The sequence below is a fragment of the Ceratotherium simum genome, chromosome 24 (genome assembly GCF_057802395.1).
Source record: "Ceratotherium simum simum isolate JZ-2026a chromosome 24, ASM5780239v1, whole genome shotgun sequence".
Classification (NCBI taxonomy): domain Eukaryota; kingdom Metazoa; phylum Chordata; class Mammalia; order Perissodactyla; family Rhinocerotidae; genus Ceratotherium; species Ceratotherium simum.
In genome coordinates, this window is record NC_141923.1 from 34279880 (window position 1) to 34304150 (window position 24271).

The 24271-nt window shown below is 50.9% G+C and overlaps 1 pseudogene; it reads right to left on the bottom strand.

Moving 5' to 3' along the window:
* Window positions 1-22250: 22250 nt before the first annotated feature.
* Window positions 22251-23331, bottom strand: LOC147913926 (uncharacterized; annotated as a pseudogene).
* Between the last annotated feature and the right edge of the window lie 940 nt (window positions 23332-24271).

Genomic DNA, 24271 nt, shown 5'->3' on the forward strand with positions numbered 1-24271 from the left:
TTTGAATGGACAGTGGCTGCCTTGGGTCAAGCTGCACATTGTCATGACAAAGCCTTGCTCTGTTGGAGCTGAGCTCCTTGGCTGGGTTGACTGTGACCTTGGGCCTGAGGGCCCAGTGGGGTCAGACCGTCCAGCCGGGGGATTCAAATCCTAAGGGTGCTAGTCGTGGGCAAATGATCCCGCCTCTCTGAGCCTCAGTTTCCTCATCTGTAAAATGGGGTTGATGTAAGAGGAGACAATGATAGGTGAAGCGCTCATCTGGCATGTTCCTTGTTTTTAAAGTTTCAGGCCTAACTCTTCCCAAAGAACCTTCTCTACACGGTCTCCACAACGCATCTGCAGTCTGCTCCTTGAGCTGAGCCTAGAGTGATTCTCAAACTTTTTTTTTTTAATTGTGGTTAAATATATTTAACAAAATTTACCATTTTAAAGTGTAAGTTCTACAGCATTAAGTACATTCGCGATGTTGTGCAACCATCGCCATCTTCCATCTCCATCTCCAGAACTTTTTTATCTTCCCTAATTGAAACTCTACCCATTAAACAGTAACTCCCCAGTTTTCAAGCTTTTTGGTCTCAGGACCCCTTACACTCTTAAAAGCATTGTGAATCCCAAAAGGATTCTGTTCATTTGGTTATATCTATCAATGTCGTTAAAAAGCAAAATTCAACTCAATAAATTTCAAAGATCCTATTGGCTCTCTTCAACGATTCATGAATCGGGCAGCATTCCATCTAGCAGAGAGAAAGGAGCTCCGAGGAGCTGTACAAAATGAGACTTTATAGGCAGAAGGGAGTGGGACAAAGAAGTTATATAAAAAGCAGTTTGGTTGTGGCAAGGCCACTTTCCTTAGGGGACAGCAGGGTTCTGTCAGGCAGATGGCCTCACTGGTGCTGACCAGGATCCTGATTGACTGGTTTAAGATTCCATTCCTGGGAGAACCAAAACTGTAATTAAGGCTTGGCTCAGTGACGAGGGGTTTAGCATGAGTGACTCCATTTTGGGCCAGTTTTCTGGTTTCTAACAATGTTTACCATGTTATAAATGAAAATTAAGAAAAATTTAACATCCTATTTACCGACTAAAAATAACAAGGAATGTAAATATTGTCATATTTACGATAACATACTTCTAAGAAGCTAGCCCTAGTGGTCTGGCGGTTAAGGTTTGCTGCTCTCACCGCCGAGGCCTGGGTTCGTTTCTGGTCAAGGAACCACACCAGCCATCAGTCACTTATACTGTGGTGGCTGTGTGTCACTGTGATGCTGAAAGCTCTGCCACCGGTATTTCAAATACCAACAGGGTCACCTGTGGTGGACAGGCTTCAGTGCATCTTCCAGACTAAGACAGACTAGGATGAAGGACATAACCACCCACTTCTGAAAAAATTGGCCCTGAAAATCCCATGAATAGCAGCGGAGCATTGTCTGATATAGCGCCACAAGGTGAGAGGATGGTGCAAAAAGACGGGGCAGGGTTCTGGTCTGCTGTACACAGGGCCGCTAGGAGTCGGAATCGACTCAACGGCACTAACAACAACTTTTTAAGAAAAATAATTATATCTTCCAAAACAAAAAAAAAATTAGTCATGAAAAGATCAGTATTTTTTTAAAATTTTATTTATTTATTTTTTCCCCAAAGCCCCAGTAGATAGTTGTATATCATAGTTGCACATCCTTCTAGTTGCTGTATGTGGGACGCGGTCCCAGCATGGCGGGACAAGTGGTGCCTCGGTGCGCACCCGGGATCTGAACCCGGGCTGCCAGTAGCTGAGCGCGCGCACTTAACCGCTAAGCCACGGGGCCGGCCCAGGATCAGTATTTTTTATACATTCCTGCAAATCTTTAATGTGTGGCTGAAAAAAACAGCTGTACTCTCATATTTGCTTCTGCATTCAATCTATTGCAATATTACACGTCACGTAACCTCCGGAAAATTCTACTGCACATTCATGAGTGAATGAGAGGGCAAAACACTAACGTCTTAGTGTTCTTATAAAAATAGGTTTGATCTCATGGATTTCCTGACAGGGTCTCAAGGACCCCAGTAGGCAGAATAGCAGAGTCTCTGCCCTGGGGGATTTATATCTGGGAGGCAGGGGCAGGCTGGGTCCAAGCACAGAGCTTGCTGGAAGAACCAGGGAGTCAGTGCCCAACCAAAGACTCACACGGGTTGGTGGACAAACACTCCGGCTTCCTCGTGGCTTGGTGGATGACGAGGTCTGCTCCTCACCATCTGCCATCTCCAGATTGCCCATGTTGGCAAAATGGCTTGTAACACCCCCTTAAATAAGTCCCTTCCCTTCCCTGCCTCACTGCTGTTGCTCCCTGTGATCACCTTCCAAATAAACCACTTGTTCTTGAACCCTCATGTCAGGGTCTGTTTTTAGGGAGAACCCAAACCAAGCCAGTGGCCCTCTGCGGGCCCCTAGTCCCCTAGTTATGCCCCTCTGCAGTGGCATGCTAGTACGTGTTTAACAACTTGTTGGCTAGGAAAAAAAAAAAAGCCCTGGTTTGCAGTGTTTGCTGATTTCCGTGGTGTAAAAACTCCCACCATGGCCAATTTCCATCTGCCAAGCTGATGTCACTGACCGCAGAGTAGAGAGGACGTGCCCACTGCCAGCTCTCAGGAGCGGTGTGAGCCGCTCCCGCACAGCCCTGCTGCTGTAACCCTTGCCACGCGCTGCTGTAACCCTTGCCACGCTCTGCTGTAAGTGTCTGCTCCTGCTCCGAGTCCCCTCTGTGGGGTCTGAGGTGTGTGCCGGCAGAGGAGAATGGGGCCAGTGGGCCTGGGAGAGCTGAAGGCTGCCTGGAGACAGTAGCCTTCCAGCTGAGACTCAAAGCATAAACTTCGAGTCCACCATGCCTGGCAGGGGGAATTGAACACACAGGGGTCACTGAGAACAAGGCCCGAGCCAGGGAAGTAGGGGGGATGGGGAAGAGGGGCCACGTGTGGGGAATGTCAGGTCCCTGTGGGGTGGGCGGCTGCAGCATAGAGGAGGAGAGAGGAGAGGTGTCCCTCAGCTTTGGGGCTGGGCCCCCTCACTTCACCCTGGTTTGACCTGCTGCGCCCCTGGCTGCCCCCAGGCTGGAACCCAGACAGGCCTTCGCAGTGGCTCCTCTGTCATCAGCTGTTCTGAAAGCTGGAGCCCTGGCTTGACCACCCTGCCAGCCAGTTCCAGTCTGACGAGACAACTTGCAATTATTGTCTTTCCCAAAACTGCCACCTTGTGGAGCTCCTACAGCCTCTTTCCCCAGGGCTTGGGGTGGGCGGAGGAGCAGGGGCAGGTTTGGCCAGTAGAGAACCTAGTGAGCCTGGGGAGGCAACAGGAAACCCACAAGTAGAGCTGGGGAGGACAGGAGGTGGAGACAGGCCGGGAGGCCTAGTGTACTGAGCTGCTCCCGAACCAGGTGAGCTGTGAGCCATGAGCCAGGGCTTCCTGGAAGCTTCTGAGCTTGGAGCTGAATAATAAGGATCCAAATAGAGCTGAGGGGAGGGACCTACTATGGAGAATTATCCAGGACTTACAGGCGTGCAGACAGAAATGACAAACTGGCTTTGGCCTTATCCCCCTCACCTCATCTAAAAGAAAGGAGACTAGGACAATGTAGTGGGAAGGTTAGGGGCATTGGAGTCCAGCAAAACTGGATTCGAATCCTGTTTCTGCTGCTTACTAGCTATGTAAGCTTGGAAAAGTTACTTCACTTCTCTGAGTCTCTTTCCTCACCTGTAATGAGTTGTATGATAATGAACGCTAATTGACCAACATGGTGTCTGCAGCATAATTAGGGCTCAATAAATACTGTATTTTGGCACAGACTTAAGTCAAATGGCCATGTGCAGGTGCAGTCGCCTTGGCCTGGGTTCAAATCCCAACTCTGCTTTTGTGCCTTTGGCCCACTCATTACCACTCAGAGCTTCAGTTTCCCCGTATGCAAAAAGGGGACCATTCTATCTCCTAAGGGGCTACTGTGAAGAATAAACAAAGAGACAGAAATGAATAAGTAAATAAATAAAGTGCGACTGACCATTTAAAAAAATAATAGTAATATTGTATTTTATTGACTCAACATACCATCAGTTTTAAGAGGCATCTTTTGAGGGGAATCCTTTCATAATGTATATGTATGTCTTGTACACTTTAAGTATCTTACAATTTTATTTGTCAATTATATCTCAATAAAAAAATTTTTCTAAAAAGAGACATCTAAGAAACAACAGATATTAGCTCAGGGTGAGTCTTCGTCAGCAAAAAAAAATACTGGTTAAGTTTAGCACACTTCACTTTGGTGGCCTGGGTTCGGTTCCTGGGCACGAACATAGACCACTCAGTGGCGGCCATGCTGTGGTGGTGACCTACATACAAAATAGCGGAAGATTGGCACTTGTTAGCTCAGGGGCAATCTTCCTCAGCAAAAAAAGGAAGATCGGAAATAGATGTTAGCTCAAGGCAAATCTTCCTCAGCAAAAAAACAAAATATATAACCTACCACATAAACCGACCTGCCATCAATTGTAAGATGCACCCAGATTTCAGAGATAATAAAATACGAAAAAAATGTACATCTTAGCATTGATGAAATGCAGTAGTTCTTTTTTGCTTCTCATTTGTGGGTTTTATGCTTCCGGACATTTCCGCCTCTGGAATATTGTAGAGTGCAATCCCCTCTCCCTGACTGAACCCCCACTGATGCCCTAACCCCTGTTCCCTTTGCACACGCTGCTGCCCTCCACGGTTTGTACTTGGGGGTCTGGGCTGTGGATGTGGTTTCCAGCTGCCATGAATGTCCGTCTTGTCATCCACGAAGCTGGGCCACCCTCCTGAGGCCAGGGAAACCGTTTTCTATTTCTTTGGTCTCCTCGGCAGTTGCCGGGGCAGAGCTGAGCACGCAGAAGGTTCTCAGAAGATGGGCGGTGAACTGGCTGTGGATTACATGGGTGAGCCCATCCCTTACATGCCATCAGGCCTGTCTCAGCACGTTGGCAAGTTTTGAGACTGGATCCTCTCCACCACAAGCCCTGGGAAGGAAGCAGGGTAACTGATGGACTCCCTGTGAGGAACCAATGTTAGACGTTAGGGTAGACTGAGTGATTTGAAAGCATCACTAAAACCCGTGGACAGTTAGCCATTGATTAGGTAGCTAGTAACTAAAGCTTTTTAAGCAGTTATTAATTGTAGCTTTTAGTCGTTTGCCTGCCCATTGTTAGCTGTGCTGCTTAGGCAATATATTATCTGACTCCCACTAGGTTCCCATAGACAACATCCCTGATGTTTGGGTCACCATGGTAACAGATGCCTGAGTTGTTTCTCAAGAAGTGAGAGTCGACCCTTGTCTGGTTCAGGCTGGTCGAGACTACCAACCCACCAACTAGGCTTGTGCAGGTGCCTGATAAGTGAGGTCCTGATGTCAGGGAGCCAAAAACTTCACCCTCAGATTATGTTAATGCCACTATTTTGTGAACACACTCCCAAGAAGAGCCATGAAGTTTGACTACACTTGCACAGATCATCAATTACCTCGCTCCTCCTTACCTCCGATCATCTATCCCCACACTTCAGACCACCCTAACCCTCTACCCCATTTTCCGGGAGACGGATTTGAGATTTTTTCTCCTGTCTCCTCGATTTGCTGCCTTGTGAATAAACCCTTTCTCTGCTGCAAACTCCTTGTCTCGGTGATTGGCTTTTCACGCGATGTTACTGGTTCAGTAACATCACTTGTCTCGTAATTGCCTGATGAGATCCCAGGACAATCCTAGGGGCTGCTTTTCCCACCTAACAAAGGCTCCGTGAGTGGCCCCTGGATGCAAAGCACTGTGGTGGGAACAGGGATGGAGAGAGGTAAGGCCTGGCCAGACTGCAGTTTGGGTCTGTTCACAGCGGGGATGTGGACAGACAGATTGGGCCAGAGCCTAGGCCTGTGTTGTTCATTCCTGTAGCCACCAGCCCACGTGGCCGGTGAGCACTTGAAATGAGGTGATGAGTCCAAATTGAGCTATGCTGTACCTGTGAAATACACACTGCATTTCAAAGACTTAGTATGAAAAAAAGAACTTAAAATAGCTCAATAAAGTTATTAAAAATATCTTAGTGGGGCCGGCCCGGTGGCGCAAGCGGTTGGGTGCACGCGCTCCGCTGCGGTGGCCCGGGGTTCGCTGGTTCGGATCCCGGGGGCGCACCGACGCACTGCTTGGCAAGCCATGCTGTGGCGGCGTCCCATATAAAGTGGAGGAAGATGGGCACAGATGTTAGCCTAGGGCCGTCTTCCTCAGCAAAAAAAAAAAAGAGGAGGATTGGCGGATGTTAGCACAGGGCTGATCTCCTCACAAAAAAAAGAAAAAAAAACCAAAAACTTAGTAATTTTTATATTGAATACATGTTGGAATGATACTATTTTGGATATATGGGGTTCAATAAAATATGTTAAAATTAATTTCTCCTGTTTCTTTTTACTTATTTAATGTTACTACTGGAAAACTTAGAATTACATATGTGGCTCGAGTTATGTTTCTTTTTTTTTTTTTTTGTGAGGAAGATCAGCCCTGAGCTAACATCCATGCTAATCCTCCTCTTTTTTTTTGCTGAGGGAGACCAGCTCTGAGCTAACATCTATTGCCAATCCTCCTCCTTCCCCCGCCCCCCAAAGCCCCAGTAGATAGTTGTATGTCATAGTTGCACATCCTTCTAGTAGCTGTATGTGGGATGCGGCCTCAGCATGGCCGGAGAAGCGGTGCGTCAGTGCGCGCCCGGGATCCGAACCTGGGCCACCAGTAGCAGAGCACCCGCACTGAACCGCTAAGCCACGGGGCCGGCCCTCAAGTTATGTTTCTACTAGACAGCACTGGCCTGAGAGACAAAGGTAACTGCCCTCCCTGCCAGCCCCAGTCTCTCTGAAACTGCCCTGCGCCTGAACTGGAGTGACAGCCTGTCGACTGGTTTCTAATTTCCTTGTGGGCTCAGACGTCTGGCCCAGAGGACCTCGATTCAAGTGACCCAGGAAATCAGGGTCTGCAGTGGCTCACGCTATGTGCAGGTCCTTTTGCTGGCCCTGGGCCATGGAAATTGGCCTAAGTGGGTCTCCCATTTTTCGAGAGGCTGACAGCCTGTGTGACTCCTCCTGGCTCACGCGTGCAGACGTTTAAGCCACAGTGAAGGAGAGTGCAGGCTCCCTCGGCCCTGGTTGAGCTGTGGCTCTGACTATTTGCACTCCAGGGGCTGATTAAGGTGTCTGGGGGTCTCTGAGCCTGTTGCCCATCCAGACAGGCTGTGATTTGGTTTTCCCATCAGTTCTGCTCTGTCAAATGTTGTCGTTTAATACATGACTCATGACTTTATTTCCCTCTTGCCACACTCTTAAGGCTGATGGCTGTGAATCAAAAATTTGTTTCCAAAAAGTTGATGCTGTTGTTGATTTGAGGTATCTAGGCTAAATGGTTAATTTTTTTTTTTTCCTGATTGAAAATTACATCTGTATTTTGAAGCTTGTTGACCAATTCATGGACCTACTCTGTTTACTCTGAAACCCCAACTGGCCTTGGGTACTTGGACACCTGGAAAAGCGGTTTTCTTTGGAAAACGTACCATAGTTTTTTTTTTTTTCCCTAATTGAAGAGTGTGGCAGAAATCAAAATATAATGATGTACACCTGAAATTTATATAATGTTATAAACCAATGTTACTCTAATAAAAATATAAATGAATTAAAAAAAAAAAAAGACTGTGGGTTTTGGAATTAAACTGGATTTTCAGTCCTGGCTTCGGCACTAACTAACTGGGAGACAGGCCATGGGCAAGGGTCAGCCTCTTAGCCTTAGTTTCCCAATGGGTCAAACGGAGACAATAATAAGGCCTCATTTGTGGTGGGAGTTGAGTGAAATCACGTGTATCAAGTGCCTGGTACATGCTCTATAGTTAGCAGACATCCCATCCACGCTGCCGTCGCTATTCCTCCAGAGAAGCAGCCGTCTTCACGAGCAGTAGCAGCCATGCGTCTCGTAGAGCGGGCTGGCCTACTGGAGGACTTGCAGGGAGGGGGCATTGGCATCCTGTTTCCAGAGTGTTGAGATGGACATGTCCTTTGGTATCCCAGACATTCCACCTCAAGGACTCAATCCTAGGGAAGCTGTTAGGATGAGCACAAAGATAGGTCGCCAGACGGTCAAAGCTCTGGAACAATCAGAATGTCCAACAAGAGAGACTGGTTCAACAAACTGGAAAATGTCCATAGGATGCAACATCATGCACACACTAAAGAGCATGTTCTCTAAGAGTGTTCTCAGGGCATGGGAGATTTTTCATGATACGGGAATTGGCGGAAAAAATGGGACAAGATTACTTGTAGTATATTGATATCATTGTAAAACAGAAAATACATACACATAGGAATAGGCTGAACATACACCAACATGTTAGCAGTTGCCGTAATTCCGAAGCATTGTAGGTGATTGTTGTTTCTTCTTTTTATATTTTTCTTTATTTTAAAATTTCTGAAATAAACATATTTTTTTAAGCAGGAAAAAACCCTCACTGTGTGTATTTGTGTGCTTAATCTGGGTTTTATCACCATGGAAAAAATTTTTATTCAACTTCTACTTATCAAGAAGTAAGCACCTCTGATGTAGAAAACCTGTCTTTTGGTGAAAAAAGAATTCCTCTTTTCTTTTTTTTTTTTTAATAATTTTATTTATTTATTTTTCCACCAAAGCCCCAGTAGATAGTTGTATGTCATAGCTGCACATCCTTCTAGTTGCTGTATGTGGGACACAGCCTCAGCATGGCCAGACAAGCGGTGCATCGGTGCGCGCCCGGGATCCGAACCCGGGCCGCCAGCAGTGGAGCACGTGCACTTAACCACTAAGCCACAGGGCTGGCCCCCTCTTTAAGTTGTTAAAATGTTAAAATAATTTCTTATTCTATTTAAATTCCTGGGTCAAATGTTGCTGTGGAAACTATGGAATGATGAATGCCACTAATAAAAATATTATTGAAAGACTATCCATGCTCATAGAAAGATATATATATTGTACAAAAGAGTATGTAATAAAATTTCTCCTCCCCAAGAAGCAACTACTATTAAGTTTCTTATATATCCTTCTAGAATTTTTCTATGCATATGCAAACATATATGATCATATATATATCCTTTTTATTCAGTTTTACGGAAGAGAATAAGTTAAATATTATGCTTTATGATCTTTTTTAAAAAATAGCTTTATGGAGGTACAATTTACATACTATAAAATTCACTCTTTTTAAGAGTATAATTCAATAATCTTTAAAGTAAATTTACAGAGTTGTGCAATGATCACCACAGTCTGATCCTCAGCGTGGTGCTTTTCCACTCACTGTTACATCTCGGAGATGGTTCCACATCAGCAGGTATGACTCTCCCTCATTTTCTTCAATGGCTCTATAGTTTCCATCACACAGATGTCCCATTATCGATTTAACTAGTGCCCTACTGGTGGTTCCCAGTGTTTGCTCTTATGAACGAGGCTGCAGAGGAAATCCCTGTCCATAGGTCTTTGCACTCATGACTGTGGGTGTGTCTGCAGGGTTCATGGCCAGGAGTGGGATGGCTCAACTGATGAGCACGTGCTTTCATAATTTGAGAGACTGAAAATCGTTTCTAATTTATGTCCCCACCTTAATGTTTGAGAGAGCCCATTTATTTAAAGATGAGTTTAAAACAATCTACTAGGATAAAAGCTGCAAATCTAATTTGACATAAGAAGTGGTAGAGATCATCATCCATTGGATATCCTTATGTATTTGCACGTGTAGGTGTACAAACACATAATTCTTTTCATTGCCTAATGTTTATAAAGTGTGTGAGGGTAGGGTTTTTTTTATTTTTTATTTTTTCTCCCCCCAAAGCCCCAATAGATAGTTGTATGTCATAGTTGCACTTCCTTCTAGTTGCTGTATGTGGGACACGGCCTCAGCATGGCTGGAGAAGTGGTGTGTCTGTGCGCGCCGGGGATCCGAACCTGGGCCGCCAGTAGCAGAGCGCACGCACTTAACCGCTAAGCCACGGGGCTGGCCCGGTAGGGTTTTTTTTTAAACTGCTTTTTCGAGGTTTAAAAACCTGCAGATACAATATCTACAAAATATCTACAAAAAGCTGTAGATATTTAATACATACAACTTGATGTGTCTGTGTCTGGTACTAAGTCTCTCCATCCCTGGAAATCACACAATTAATGTATGTGGGGACCAATAAATTAGACATAACTGTGGTTATGAGGCTTTTTGTTTGTTTTGTTTTATTTATTTATTTTTTTGTGAGTAAGATTAGCCCTGGGCTAACATCTGTGCCCATCCTCCTCTACTTTATATGGGACGCGGCGACAGCATGGCTTGACAAGCGGAGTGTCGGGCCGCGCCCGGGATCCGAACCTGCGAACCCCGGGCCGCCGCAGCGATGCCCGTGAACTTAACCGCTACGCTACTGGGCCGGCGCCTATGAGACTCTTAAAATGAGAAAAATCGAAGCTGAATGGGAGGGCCGGGCCGGGTCTGTGTTCCGACCCCAGAGCGCGGCCCAGGAGCGCGCCGCGGCGGAGCAGGCTGTGCGCGCGTCTGTCGAGGACGTGGCCGGAATCCCGCTTTGGGCCAGCAGAGGGCGCCTGTGCTCCCTGTGGCCGCCCGGCTGTGAGACCGGACTTAATATAGTAAGCCGCTGTTGCCCCGAACGCGTCATTTTCAAACCTCCTCTCCCACCACAAGGAAAACCTCGGAGGATTTTCTTCTGGGAAGAGCAATTAGCCTAACCTCTTAGGAGAAGAAATGGCATCGCCGAGCTTGTCTGGGAAAGTAAAATATCCTCCCTCAGCGGTCTCAGGGACGGCGGAGAAACCGCCCAAGGCCTTGCGGGAGGAGGGAGAGGGCCCTGGGGAGGGCTGGGGACTGCAGGGCAGGGGTGAGGGCTCCGAGTGGGAAATGCCTCGGGTCCCGGGACAGCCAGTCCCCACCCGGTGGGCCTCTGGGTTTAGGCAGAAGCGCAGGATTTCTTGGGATGGGGTGAGGAAGGGGCCTCTCATCTGAGCTCTGCTCAGACCTCTGGGGACCAGGCCAGGCCGGGAGACCCCTCCTCCCCATCCACCTACCGTGACTAAATGCTGCTGGGGCCGCAGCTGTGGCAAGATGGACCTGGGCCCTGCCCTCACAGAGCCTGCGGGGAAGGGGGGAGTGTGTGGGCTGGGAGCAGAGCAGCCTTGGGGGGGTCTCCTAGAGGTCAGGGGGCCCAGGCTGGCTGCTTTAGACTCTGGACACCCTGCGATGGGAGGAAAGACCGGAAGGAGCCATCCGGGGGCAGAGATGAGCTGAACCAGAGGCCCACGCAGCAGGGGCAGAAAGCCGGCTGTGAGGGGCCAGTGGGGGAGAGCTGGGAGCTCCAAGCTGGGGGGGCACCCAAGCCAGAGCCAGGTGGGAGGGGAGGGGGGGCATTATGGCCCCCATTACAGAGGAGGCTGGGAATTGCTCTGGCACTGTGCTGTGTCCTGTTTTGAAGAGGCCTTGCTTTAGCAAAGGTTCTGACGGTGGGAGGGTTGGGGAGAGGGAATTATTCTGTCCCCACTCTCAAGGACTGAGATCACAGTGGAAAGAAAAAACACACGAGTGAGTGTGTGCACGTGCAAACACAATGGCTGTTCCAATAAGGCTGTCAGTTATTGCAGCTAAAAGAAGCATCCAGATGGCCAAGCCTATGTGACCCTGGGCAAATTCTTAACCTCTCTATACCTCAGTTTCCTCATCCATAAAATGCGACCAATGTTATATCAACCTCATAGGGCTGTTAAAAGAATTAAACACAAAATAACGCTTGTAAAGCAGGTAGCATAGGCCCTGGCACCTAGTAAGATCTCACAACTGATTGTTGTTGCTATCATTTATCATGATGATTATTAGTTGTCCGTTGGAAGAGGAGGGATGGGAAAAGGTAGGATATGGATGGGCACAGAGGGGACGAGTCATGGGGGGGGAAGCAAGCTGGGTGGGGGAACAGTGGGAGCAAAGGTGAAGAGGTGGAAGTGTCAAATGAGAAAAATAGAACCATTTAGTAATGGTTTTGACGTCCTTTATTCAAGGGAGAACAGTCCACGGATCGGGGGAGTCCAATGCCGCACAGCAGAGGTGCACTCCTCCCGAGGGATTTGGGGCAAGAGCGAGTTCTACAGAGCATTAGAAGAGGCGGCGTGGAAACGGGGCGCGGTTGGCTTGGAGGTCGGGTTTCCTGAGAAGGCAAGTGGGTCCTATTTTCTAGCTACAGCTGAGTCGAGGATTGTGATGGGTGTATTTTAGGCTTCCTTGACAGGTGTTTCCCTTAGTGTGGACCGACTTAGGTTCAGATTTGTGACGTGGGCCAGGCCCCTGGGTCCTAATATACTTTTATCAGAAGCTAACATTCTAAGTCCTTGCTACTCAAAGTGTGGCCTGAGGACCAGCAGCAGCACCAGCTGGAGCTTGTCAGAAGTGCAGACTCTTGGCCGCAGCCCAGGCCTGCTGACTCAGGATGTGCATCTTGTCCAGCCATCCAGGTGACTCGTTTGCATGTTGGAGTGTGAGAAGCACACACAGCTCTCAGCCACGACTTATGGGAGTAACCAGGTTGGTGGGGCGAGTAGAGGGAAGACTGGAGAGACAGGTGGGCACAATCAGCGTGCTGCCCCTAAATACTTCCACATGCACCTTTTTAACCAGGATTTGAGGTTTGTTTATAGTTTTTTTCCCTTTGAAGTAACTTATATACCATGAAATGTACGTATTAACTGTCCCTTTGAGTTTTGACAAATGCATCCTCTGAAGAAACCAGACTCCAATCAAGGTATAAAACATCACCAGCAACTAGAAAGTTCTCCTGTGCCTCTTCCCCATCAATCTCTGCCCCAGCCCCTAGAGGTAACTGCCGTTCTGATTTTTAACCCTTTATCGATTATTTTGCCAGCTTGAGAACTCCATATAAATGGAGTGGTACAATAGGTACTCTTGGGTAACACCTCCTTCATCAGCGTAGTGTTTTCCGTACATCCACGTTGTCCTGTGTGTCAGTAATTTGTCCCTTGCCATTGCTGAGTGGTATTTGGTTGTATAGCTCTGCCTCAGTAAGTTTATCCACTAGGCTGTTTCTGATTTTTGGTTTTTATGAACAAGGCTGTTAAGAACATTCCTGTATAGGTCTTTTTGTGGACATATGTCTTCATTTCTCTTGCGTAAATACCTAAGAAGTGGAATTGCTGGGTCATAGAGGAGGTGTATGTTTAGTTTTATAAGAAACCACTAGACCTTTTCCCAGAGTGGTTGTGCCATTTATACTTTTACCAGCAATGTACGAATGTTCCAGTTAGCATTCTCGTTAGCATTTAGCTTTGTCAGGCTTTTCAATTTTCGCTATTCTGGTAGGTGTGTAAGGGTGTCTTGTGGTTTTATTTTGCGCTTCCTAATGATGACTAATGATGGTGACTAATGATGTTGATTATCTTCTGTTATATGCTTATTGGCCATTCATATATCTTCTTTTGAAAAGTGCTTGTTCAAATCTTTTGCCTATTTTTTTCTTTCTTTCTTTTTTTTTTTGGTGAGGAAGATTAGCCCTGAGCTAACATCTGCTGCCAGTCCTCCTCTTTTTGCTGAGGAAGATTGGCCCTGGGCTGACATCCATGCCCATCTTCCTCTACTTTATATGTGGGACACTGCCACAGCATGGCTTGATAATTGGTGCATAGGTTCGTGCTGGGGATCCAAACTTGCAAACCCTGGGCTACCGAGGAGCACACGAACTTAACCACTACACCACTGGGCTGGCCCCTCTTTTGCCTATTTTTAAATGAGGTTATACGTCTTTTTATTACTGAGTTATATGAGTTCTTTCTATGTCCTGGATACCAGTCCCTTGTCAGATCTGATTTGCATATATTTCCTGTGAGTGGATTTTTACAGGAATCTTTGCTATTGGGTTCAGCCCCGGGTGGGTCATATGTGGGTGTAGGGCTGGCAGCTGAGTGGACTGCCAGCTTTGGGGTTGTGTGTTGTATGGGGCTACAGCCCGCTCCCCGGCAGGGCTGGTGTGAAGCTCAGAGATACAGGTGAAAGTCCTTTGTAAAGTATAACAAGATAAGCAAAGGGTTATCATTGTCCCTTTTAACCATAAGAGGAGGAAGGGCCATTTCTCTGCCTTGTCGCCAATGGTGCAGTCTCTCTCAGGAGCTCGATACAGGAGAGAAAAAGCTGCCCCCTGGCTGGAAACAATCTCGCTTGTTAAGTAAGATCTGAGAAGTTATAGTGGAGTGCCTAAAAAGCAGTACAAGTTTGGCATCACACCTGGGTTCAAATCCCAGACCTGCAAATTACTATCTGTGTGCTCTTGTGCAAGCCCCCATTTCATGTGAAAACTGGAATTAATAACACCTACCTCACCAGGGTCATTGTGAAGATTAAAACAACTTTTACTCTTGTAAAAGAGTACTAGCATTACTAGCAGAATGTTATGCTAAGAAGGCTGCAATGTTGTGCAGTCCTCACAATGACCTTTTGATGCGTCTTATCACTTTCTTTTTTTTTGTAGGAAATTACAGGTTGGTTGTAAGATGCTCCTGGAGCCTATAGGAGGCTGCGCTCCTCCAGTCCTGTCAGCGGAGGGCGGCTCTATGCGCCTGCGCCACAAGAAGCCACCAGAGGGCGCTCGCCTCCCCTCAGGGCCTGAGCAGAGACCGGGAGGTCCTCTGCCGCAAACTGCCTCTCATTGCCGCCGTATTCCACGTCCAAACTGACCTCTGTGGCATTTCCAGGATGGAGTGTAGTCTCCAGAAGGTCCCCATTTGGGGACGGGGGCTAACAAGCCCGAGGACCTCGGCATAGAAAAGCCAGGGAAGGCATGCTGGTCTCTGTCCCCTTATAGATTTCCTTGGGGCAGGGGGCTCCTGCAGGGCCAGAGAGCACAGGGGAGGGAGCAGCTTTCTGTGCAGCCTGCCCCCACCCTTCATTCCCCTGTTACCTCCCTGGACCCACGGGGGGCAGGGGTGACAACTCATGACTGGGATGCTGCGTCTGACCCGGCACGGCTCCGGGTCTTCTCCTGGCTGCCTCTGTCCCAGAGTGGAGCAGGGTCAGGCACTTGTTCTCCAGAGACACTTGGGCCCCACCTGCCCCTTGCTTGCTTCAGTCTCCCCCAGAGAGTTGGCTGGGGTGGTGGTGGTGGGGTTTCTTCTGTGTGCCTTTAACTCACGGAATTGCCCTTGACTTGGTCCAGTTCCTTTCCCTTTGGGCCTCATGGAAGGTATTGGGGGGTGGGCTCATAGACCCTTCCCTCCAGCTCTAAGATACTAAGATACACAGCCCCACATTAGAGCAACAACCTCATTCTCACCCCCTTTCTGCCACGTTATGCCCACTCATGGGTCCAGTCCAGAGCCCCAGGGGGGCCTGACCCCAGAAGGAGTGGCCCTTGGCCCTCGCTGGCATGGCAGTGACCCCTTGGTGAGCCCCCTCCACACCAGCTCGCACCCACCTCCTTACGCAAACAGGCCCGGGCACTGACCCCAGGGCCCAGTGGCCAGTGCGCAGGGGTGCTGTCCTGGCCAGGCCTGCCTGCCCGCACAGGGCAGCAGTGAGTGCCTCTCGGCCATGCCCCCACCTCCACCTTGGGCAGGGCCAATGGACCTCTTGCTCCTCTTTTCTTCCCAGCAGGGGCGGGCAGGTCGATACCTGGCCCAGGGTCCTCTTAAGCAATAGAGCTCTCGATGGCCCGTTGATGATTGACTAGGCCAGACCACTACTTGGTCATCGACTGTGTGTGTCAGGCAGGCAGGAGCCCTGGGGCCTCCAGAGCCCCTTGTTCTGGAGACTTCCTGTCTAGGGAGGGAGACCTGGGGGGGTATTCTTTATGGTGAGCAGCACCCCAATTGGCCACCCAGTTTCTTAGAAGCCACATTCCTTCCCCTGTCCTAGAGGCTGTGTGACAGAGCAGCGGTTGCTTCTCCTCCAGCTGAGCCCCTTAACCACTCGACCGTTTGTGTGAGTCTACTTGTCCACTCATGCACTGGTCCACTCTCTCAGAGCTGGGGCTGTGGGAGAAGGGGATATACTTCTCCACCCACTCATCCCCACATTTGTCCACTTGTCCACTCCCTTGTCTGCTCACTCCGTCAGCCAGCAAACACCTGAACATCTCAGGTGCCCGTCTTGGTGCTGGGCACAGCCAGCAGGGAAGCTCTAAGTGGTCGAGGGCAAAGCCTTTGGGGTCAGAGGGACTGGATGTGAATCCTGACTGTACTGTCTCCCGGCCACACGACTATGAACACGTTTCTCAAATCTCTGAGCCTCAGTCTCCTCATCTGTAAAATGGGGACCCCATCTACCTTCCTTCTCGCAGGGTGGGGGTAAATATTGGTTTCAGGATTAATATGCATAAAGTGCTTTAGCCAGAGCCCAGGAAATGGAGCTGTGGTCACTGGACCTCTCAGTGGCCATGTCCTGGCCGTGGGGACTACACTTGGCCTATTTCTCCATGGTTACCCTATCTGCCCCAGGCTGCCCCTGGGACAGAGAAGGGCTCTTCACTGCCTCTCTGCCAGGCCATGCTCACTGGGCAGGTGGCCCCTACACCCAGCCCTGAAATGAAGGGCGATAATCACCTTCCTTCCTGCGTACCTGTTCCTTCTGCCTTCTTGGCTGTAGAGCGTTCTGGGGTTGCATCAGGTCAGCCAAGACACCTGGAAGATCCAGCTTGCTCCTTTTTTGCTGCCAAGTTCTCTATGACAGCTCTGGGGGGTGGGGACAGGCCTAGAGCATCTGACCCCTTGAAGGGTCATTTCCCCTCCATCTGAGGCCTATACATGGCCAGGACCTAGTCAGCCCCCACCCCATTCCCTTCCTTCCACAGGCCCAGCGCCACCACCCTGGGCCCTGTGTGGACTGTTCCCTCCATCTGCTCTGGGGGCAGAAGGAGCTTCCCGACCGCCGAAAGGCTGGCTGAGCTGGAGGGGTCAGCCGGGGCGGGGGAGAGGGGCTGGAGCACGGTTGGGGTAGGGGTCTGAGTTGAGGGCTTTCCTCCCTATCCTCCAGACGGCCTGGCCAGGAGGTTGCACAGGATGCAGGGGCACTGTGGGCTCCTTTAGGGAAAAGCGCCAGCCTTGGCTGGGGGAAATGTCTGGAACCAAGGGTATGGACTTCGAAGTGGGTCCGACCAGAATGCAAGTTCTCCGCTAATCCCTGTGACCTTGGGCAAGTCGCTGGTAACAATCTTAGCGGTTCAGGAAATGCGTGTGACGTGCCCAGCATGTGCCTGGCGCCTGGGAAGTGCTCTGTCATCGGGAGATGCTGCTGTGGGCAGTGTCAGGGAACTGGCTGGGTGAGTGCCCCGGCCATCTGCTCAGCCCAGCGCCCCCAAAGCTGCCTCCCGGAGCGAGGCAATGGGGCCCTGTGGGGACTGTGGGGGATCCTCCCGATGCCCTCGGCCTGTCCTCAGAGGCACCTTTGGGGTGTCATTTCCTTGCTGGGTAAAGCCTTCTGCATCCTGGATGGGGGTGGCACTTAAGGGGCCCAAAGCCCCCAGCCCATGTTTTCGCCTGATTTACAGAGTGGAGCCCCCTCGGGGAGGGTCACAGTCTAGAGGGGAGCTCAGCTGTGGGCGGCACGCGAGCAGGCGCACACCCAGCAGCAGCTGTCCCCGGGGCTGGGGCCCTGCCTCTGGGCTCCTCGCCGTGACCATGGGTCATTATTAGTTTGCTTAGTTTGTTTAGTCCACTCAGTTTTAAGCTCCTCAGGACAGGGACTATTTGTTATTTTTAACCTTTGTCTCCCTGTTGCCTAGCAGTGTAACTGACACTAGCTGAAGGAATGAAATGATTGAATGAATGAATGGACACTAGGCAGGCACATAGTCAACACAGGGTAAATGGACAGTGAACACCATGTCTTACTTGGGCATTGAGTGAGCCAAGGCAGGCGTCCCAGGCGGGTGTTCTAGGTCCTGCCCGCCCCATGCCCTCCACCTTGCCCACCGCTGAGGCAGGAGGTGTGCAGGCCCGGCGTGTGGGCGGTCTTCTTGACTGAGGTCTGGGATCCCCATGTCCTGCTTCTTGGTCCCAGTAGCCACTTTCTGTTCGGGGGTCGGTGCCCTCCTCTGAAAGGGAGTGCCTTAAAGCTGAGGGTTGCGTGGCGCCTGGCATATAGTGGGCGCTTAATAAACCCTTGTCCATTGAGCTGTCCGCTTGCCGTCTGGGCCTGTCGGCTCTGCCTGGGGAAGCTGGCTGGGGATAGTGCTCCTGGCCTGCCCACCAGGCTGGCCCCTGGCTGAGGCACCTCCCAGCCTCATGACCCAGTGGTGAGGGAGGGTTTGAACCTCAGGAGAGCCCTGGCCTGTGGTTGACCAGAAGCTGGAATTCCCCCTGAGGAGGCAGCCTCTTCAGCCAAGCTCTGGCCTTGCCTGGAGCAAGGTGACAGGGAGGCCACCTTGCCCACAGCTGTGAGCCTGTGCTGAGAAGAGGCCGGGCCACAACTGGGGGAGCCAGCATCCCCCCACCCCGAGGCAGCCCTCCTCCTGGGATGGCAGCACCAGGATGAGGCCCTCTGGGGAGCAGGCTCACGTGGCCACTTTTCCACAGTGGACTCAGGCTGGGATCAGATCCTGCTCGCCACGCACTGGCTGTGAACTTTGGGTGTTGCTTATTTGCCCTGAGTCTGTTTCCTCATCTGTGAAATGGAGGTGCTTACACACAACGGAACATTATTCAGCCATAAAAAGAAATGGAATACTAATCCGTGCTGTAATGCGGATGAGCCTAGAAAACACGCTAAGTGAAGGAAGCCAGACACAAGGGTCTGGAAATGTGAAGTATCCAGAATAGGCAAATCCATAGAGACAGAAAGTAGACTGGTGGTTTCCTGGGGCTGGGGCAGGGGGAAATGGGGAGCAACTACTTAATGGACACCAGTTTCTTTTGGGGTGGTGAGAGTGTTTTGCAACTACTCTAGAGGTGGGAGTTGCACAACATTGTGCATGTGCTAAATGCCACTGAATTGTTGCTTTTAAAATGGTTCATTTTCTGCACGTGACTCTCACCTCAGTAAAAATTATGAGGTTGCTACTGACCTGGCCGGCGGTTGGGAGGACTGAGGGAGAAGGTGAACGCGAGGCCCCGCTCGGCATCAGGAATGGAAGCTGCGTTACCCTGGTGGCCATGTCAGTTCCCTTCCTCACTCAACTCCAGACTGCAGGGGTCCTGTGCAGAGGCCAAGGCAGACATGAGGGAGGGGGCTCAGGCTGGCTTAGGGGACTTCAGTGGCTGCTTCACCAGCTGTGGCCAAGGTTCCTGTGCTACAGACCCAGGCTCCAGCCTCCGATTTGTTGGGCAGCTTTGGCTTGACCCTTCAACCCAGTCCGTTACTTAGTCTGCCTCTATCTGCCTCTACCTGCCTTGGAAAATGCATGTGACCGCTGCATCTGTCACGTGACCCGTCATATCCCTGTACCCCAACCCCTGCCTTCTTCACAGTGCTGACCACTGCCGGGTAATGTATTAGGAATCGCTTGATGCTTGTGTTTGTCTGCCTTCCACACAGAATGCAAACCCCACAGGAGGAAATACTTGACCTGTTTTGTTCAACACGGTATTTCCAGCACCCAGTGCCTGGCGCATAGTAGGCACTCAATAAATGTCTGTTGAATGCACAACTGCACAAATCCTCCTCGTTCTTTATGGAGTGGGCGCCAGTCCTGCCTGGACTACGTGCTGTCAGTCAACAGCCGTGAGGCCAGTGCTGTCGTTATCCCCACTCTGCAGAGGAAGACGGTGAGGCTCTGGGACATGGAGTGGCCTCCATGGAGCTGCCCTCTGGACTTGACTCAGCAGCCTGGCTCCTCCCACTCCCAGGACCTGGGCAGCCCCACGCCCGTGGCCTGAGCCTTTTTCTCAGACTGCAACCACCCCAGCCCAGCCCCCTTCCCTGAGAACCTCTGTCATAAAGAAGGCAAGGCCCTGATCTGGCCTGTCTCTCCGCCCCCGGGCCTTCCTCACCCAAGGGAACCTTGGCTATAAATATGGGGGTCACGCCTCCCGTCTGTATGAAGCACCTTTCATCCAGGGTGCTCCTGGCTGCGAGGAGGCTAATTAGCTGCGCTCTGGGGAGAGTGAGTAAGAGCCCACGTCCCAGCCCGGGCACTGGCTGACTAGACCTGGGGCTGGCCCTCCTGGGGAGAAGTGGCTGTGCCATCGTCTCAGGCTACCTACCCCTCCACATTTCTCTTTGCTCCAGGACCTCTTCACAAGGGTCCCTTCTCTCTGGTTAATATTTATCGAGTGCTTACTGTGTGCCACGGGCTGGCTAAGCCCCTTGTGTCTAGTGAGTGTACCCACATGTGCAGAGCACAAGGGCTGTTGTGGAATGATAACCATGGCTCCCATTGTCGAGCCTTACTCCTTGCCGGCGCCGGGCCAGTGCTTCAAGCATGACCTCATGAAACTGAAGAGAAGCCTTTAGCACGGTGTCTCGCATGGAATAAGCACTTGATCAGTGGTGGCTATTACTATTAATCTTTAGAATAATCCTATGAGGTAGGTTGTGTGCTATCCCCATTTCTCAGATGAGGAAACTGAGGCTCAGAGAGGTTAAGCCACTTGCTGGAGATCACACAGCAAGAGAGTTAGGAGCAGAGCCAGCATTTGAACTGGATTGGTTTGACTCTAAAGCTGCACATGGTTTTTCAGGTGGTCTTTCCTCCAGCCCCACAACCTGGAGGCTATTAACTCCACGGCCTTACTTAGTGTAGTGCTGAAGTTGGAGGGTCACCGGGCAGGCATGTTCTTCTCATCCATCCATCCAACAGTGTGCTGGTGGGCTAGGCTTGGACCAAAAAACCTTGGGGATCATCTAATACAAGTTATCCCCACCCCGCATTTTTCAGTTGAAAAAACTGGGGAAGGAAGTGACTGTGCAAGGTGACAGGTCCAATAGGAAGATGTCTCCTCATTAAAGCATGAGGAATAAAGAGGCAGCAGAGAGTGGCTTGGTGCTCACCCCACCCGCTCCCATCAAGCTGGCATTGATACCAAGTAACAAGCATCCTCATAATAGAATACAGTTGTCCCTCCATATCTGATTATCTGGTTCCTGGAACCCCTGCGGATACAAAATCGGCGGATGCTCAGGTCCCTTATATAAAATGGTACAGAACAATGAATACTACCTGGCTTCCATTTGCCAGCCTGGCCCACGCAAGGAGCTGCCCCAGGGACATGTGGGTGGGGTGGGGGTTCGTGCAGCAGGCTAGGACCTGAGACTGGGGGCAGGGACAGTGTACTCCACCCACCTGCCCTGCAGGTGCTGGGAGCAGCAGTAGAGCGCAGGGCAGACCTCACCCTGAGTGGCACACCTCACACGTCACTGTACTGACTCCAGTGCAGACATACAGTAGGTGCTTAAACATGCTCACTGGAGAAAAGGCTGTTATCCTGGACCCCCAGCAGGGAGGAGGTGAAATGTGGAATCCATGGATGGGATGATACGCCATGTCTCCTCACCATTGCTCAGCAAACCTGGATCCATCAAATGTGATTCCCTATCAGGCTCTGGGAAGGGGCCTAAGCAAATCTGGTTCAGGCAGCGAGAAGTTCGTGGGCCAGGGGCTGAGGTTCCTGCAGGTGGGACACCATTCTTGGGCGCTGAGCAGGGGGTGGCTAGGAGCTCAGTATCTAGCTTCTCTCCTCTCCTCGGAATGTTGCCCCCTCTGAAGAGGCAGGTCTCTGGGTACCAGAAGTGTAGACCTAGGGGCTCTGACTCTCTGCCCCCCAGCTCCGCCCCTCCAGTCTCTGCATCTACATCCAAGAGCTTCTCACTTGCTCTGCCTGCAGCCTCAGTCCCTCTCCCATCCACCCCAGGATCTCTTCCCCCCTCCTTCTGGCTGGGCTTCTCCAACAGCCTCCCGTCCCAAATCTAAATTCGTTTCCCGTGTCTATATGTTCTTGCAGCACCTTATTCTTTTCCTTCATAGGAATTGGAAAACTTTTTCAAATGGAATCTTATATTTATTTACGAGATTATTTGTTTAAACAAGTCTGCCTCCTCTGTTAGACTAAGCCCTGTGAGGGTGGGAACTTGGTGGTGGTCACTTCCGGTCCTCAGTGCCCAGCAGGGTGTATTACATATCCAAGGGGTGAATGACAGAATCCTCAGGAGAGGACGAGCGAACTGAGCCACTGGTTCTGTAAATGTGGTCCCAGGACCAGCCGCAGCAGCAGCACCCAGGAACTTGCTAGAAATGCAAATTCTCTGACTTTGGTGTGGGACCCAGCAATCTGGGTTTGAACCAACTGGACCCTGGGATTCAGGCGCACACCAAAGTTTGAGAACCACTGGGGAAGCAAGTCCCCTGCTGTTGGATCAGTGTCCACTGGAGCAAAGGGCTGCGTGGCCGCCTGTAAGGGGATCTGGGGATGAGCCAAGCCAGGCCTTCTCTCAGGAGGGGCAGGCCAAGTGTGTGGACACTGGGCCATCATCCCTGACCCCACACCGGCCCACGCATGCTGTTTGGCGGGCTGGCCACTGGAGGGCAGTGCGACCACGTGCGTCGCGCCCCTGCGAAGCCTCGGGCGGGAGCGGCCCCGGGAGGCCTGCCCGGGAAGAGCAGCTGGGCGGCCGCAGCCAGGAGCGAAGAAATGGAGACGGATCTGGTCCCGGGCAGCGGCCTCGGCCCTCGGGCCTCAGACGTTCTGGAAGCCAACGGGGCCCAGCCGGCCCCCACTGGCCCCTGCGTCTCCGAGGGGGCCTCCCTGCCTCGGCCTCCAAGGCCGGCCTGGTGCGGAGTTTGCTCGCCTTGGGCCTGGAAGGTTCGGAGGCCCAGGCCTGCAGGACGCAGGGGAGGAGATACCGTCAGGCCGCCTGGGGCAGAGCGCCAGCGAGGGCGGCGAGACCTTGACTGCCTCCCCAGAGGCAAAGGGCGGCCTCCCGCGTGACCCCATCCGAAGTGCAAAACAAGTCGGCCATGTTGGCGGCCGCTTAACCCCCTGCTGGCCGGGGCAGGGGCAGGGTGTGGAAGCTGAAAGGCCGGGGCAATGGGGAGGCATTTCTAAGAACTTCGAGAAAATCTTGGAGCTTGGCAACTTCCCCGGGGGGTGTTTGGAAATCCCATCCCATTAGCCATGAGGAGCCCAAGCTTTTGTAAGTGAACTGGATTTGTTCCAGTCATCTTCTTTCTTCTTGCCTGTCTTCACAGAGCAGAAAGCCAGAGGTTGCACAAGTGGCTCCTAGTGGTCATCAGGTGTTTGTCGGGCAGCTAGGCGGCAGGCTCTGAGGCAAGCGTGTATCCAAGTGTAGTATCCTGTTGCTCACGGCATAGAGTGCAAGTCCTTCACAGGTCACGCCAGTCTCCAAGCCAAGGGTCAAGGACTGGCAGCCAGCAGCTGACTCTAAGTGGTGCTTCCTTTCAGCCCCTCTCCACCATGAGGACTTGAAATGCCATTCTGAATGCGGTTTGAGAGCCACAGGCCCTACAGGCCACACCACTTCTGTTGTCTTATATCTGACCAGGTTCACACATTAATATTGTCTCTCTGTCATTTGGGTACTCTTCACCTTCTAGAATATTCTTAATATCGTCAGCCCTTCGAGGTCCAACTTAAATATCAGCTCCACTAGGAAGCCTTCCTCAGTTTCCCTCCCTTGGTTTCCAGCAGAATCTCTCTCTCCCCTCCGCTGTGTTCCTAGAATACCATTAGCCTCTTCCTAGGACTCTCCTGTTTTCCTCGCAGCATTCTCCCTGCTGAATTGTGGGCCCTGTGAGGGGAGGGACCATGTGGTAGTGGTCTTTGTGTCTCCCCCGGTGCCTCACACATGTAGGTCATTCAGGAAGGGGTTGTTGCAAGAGAATCATGAAATTATGGAAGGGCTTTTGGTGTTGGAAACAAAGTTCCCAAACGTTTTGAACCTTGGGCAAAGGAACACTGTAATGGTGTTTTCTTAAGCCCTGTAATGGAATCCTTTTGTGTGTTTAATTGCTGTAAGTTATTTTTGGTGGAAATGTCAGGGTGCCATAGGAACCAAAACCATGGGTCCCAGCTTGACCAAGAAGAATAACCGCTGAGTCTCGAGTTCGAGTTCGTTGCTTCCTCTGTGTGGCTCCTCTGTGTGGCCTCGGGGTTGGAGCCTGTGACAAGGGACGGCAGTCAGCAGGTCTGGCCCCAGGGATCAGCCGAGGAAGGTCTAAGCTGGGCTTGAGATCACGATTTCAGGCTGAGATCTCCAGAGTCTTGGGGAAGGTTGAAGCTAAAGGAAAAA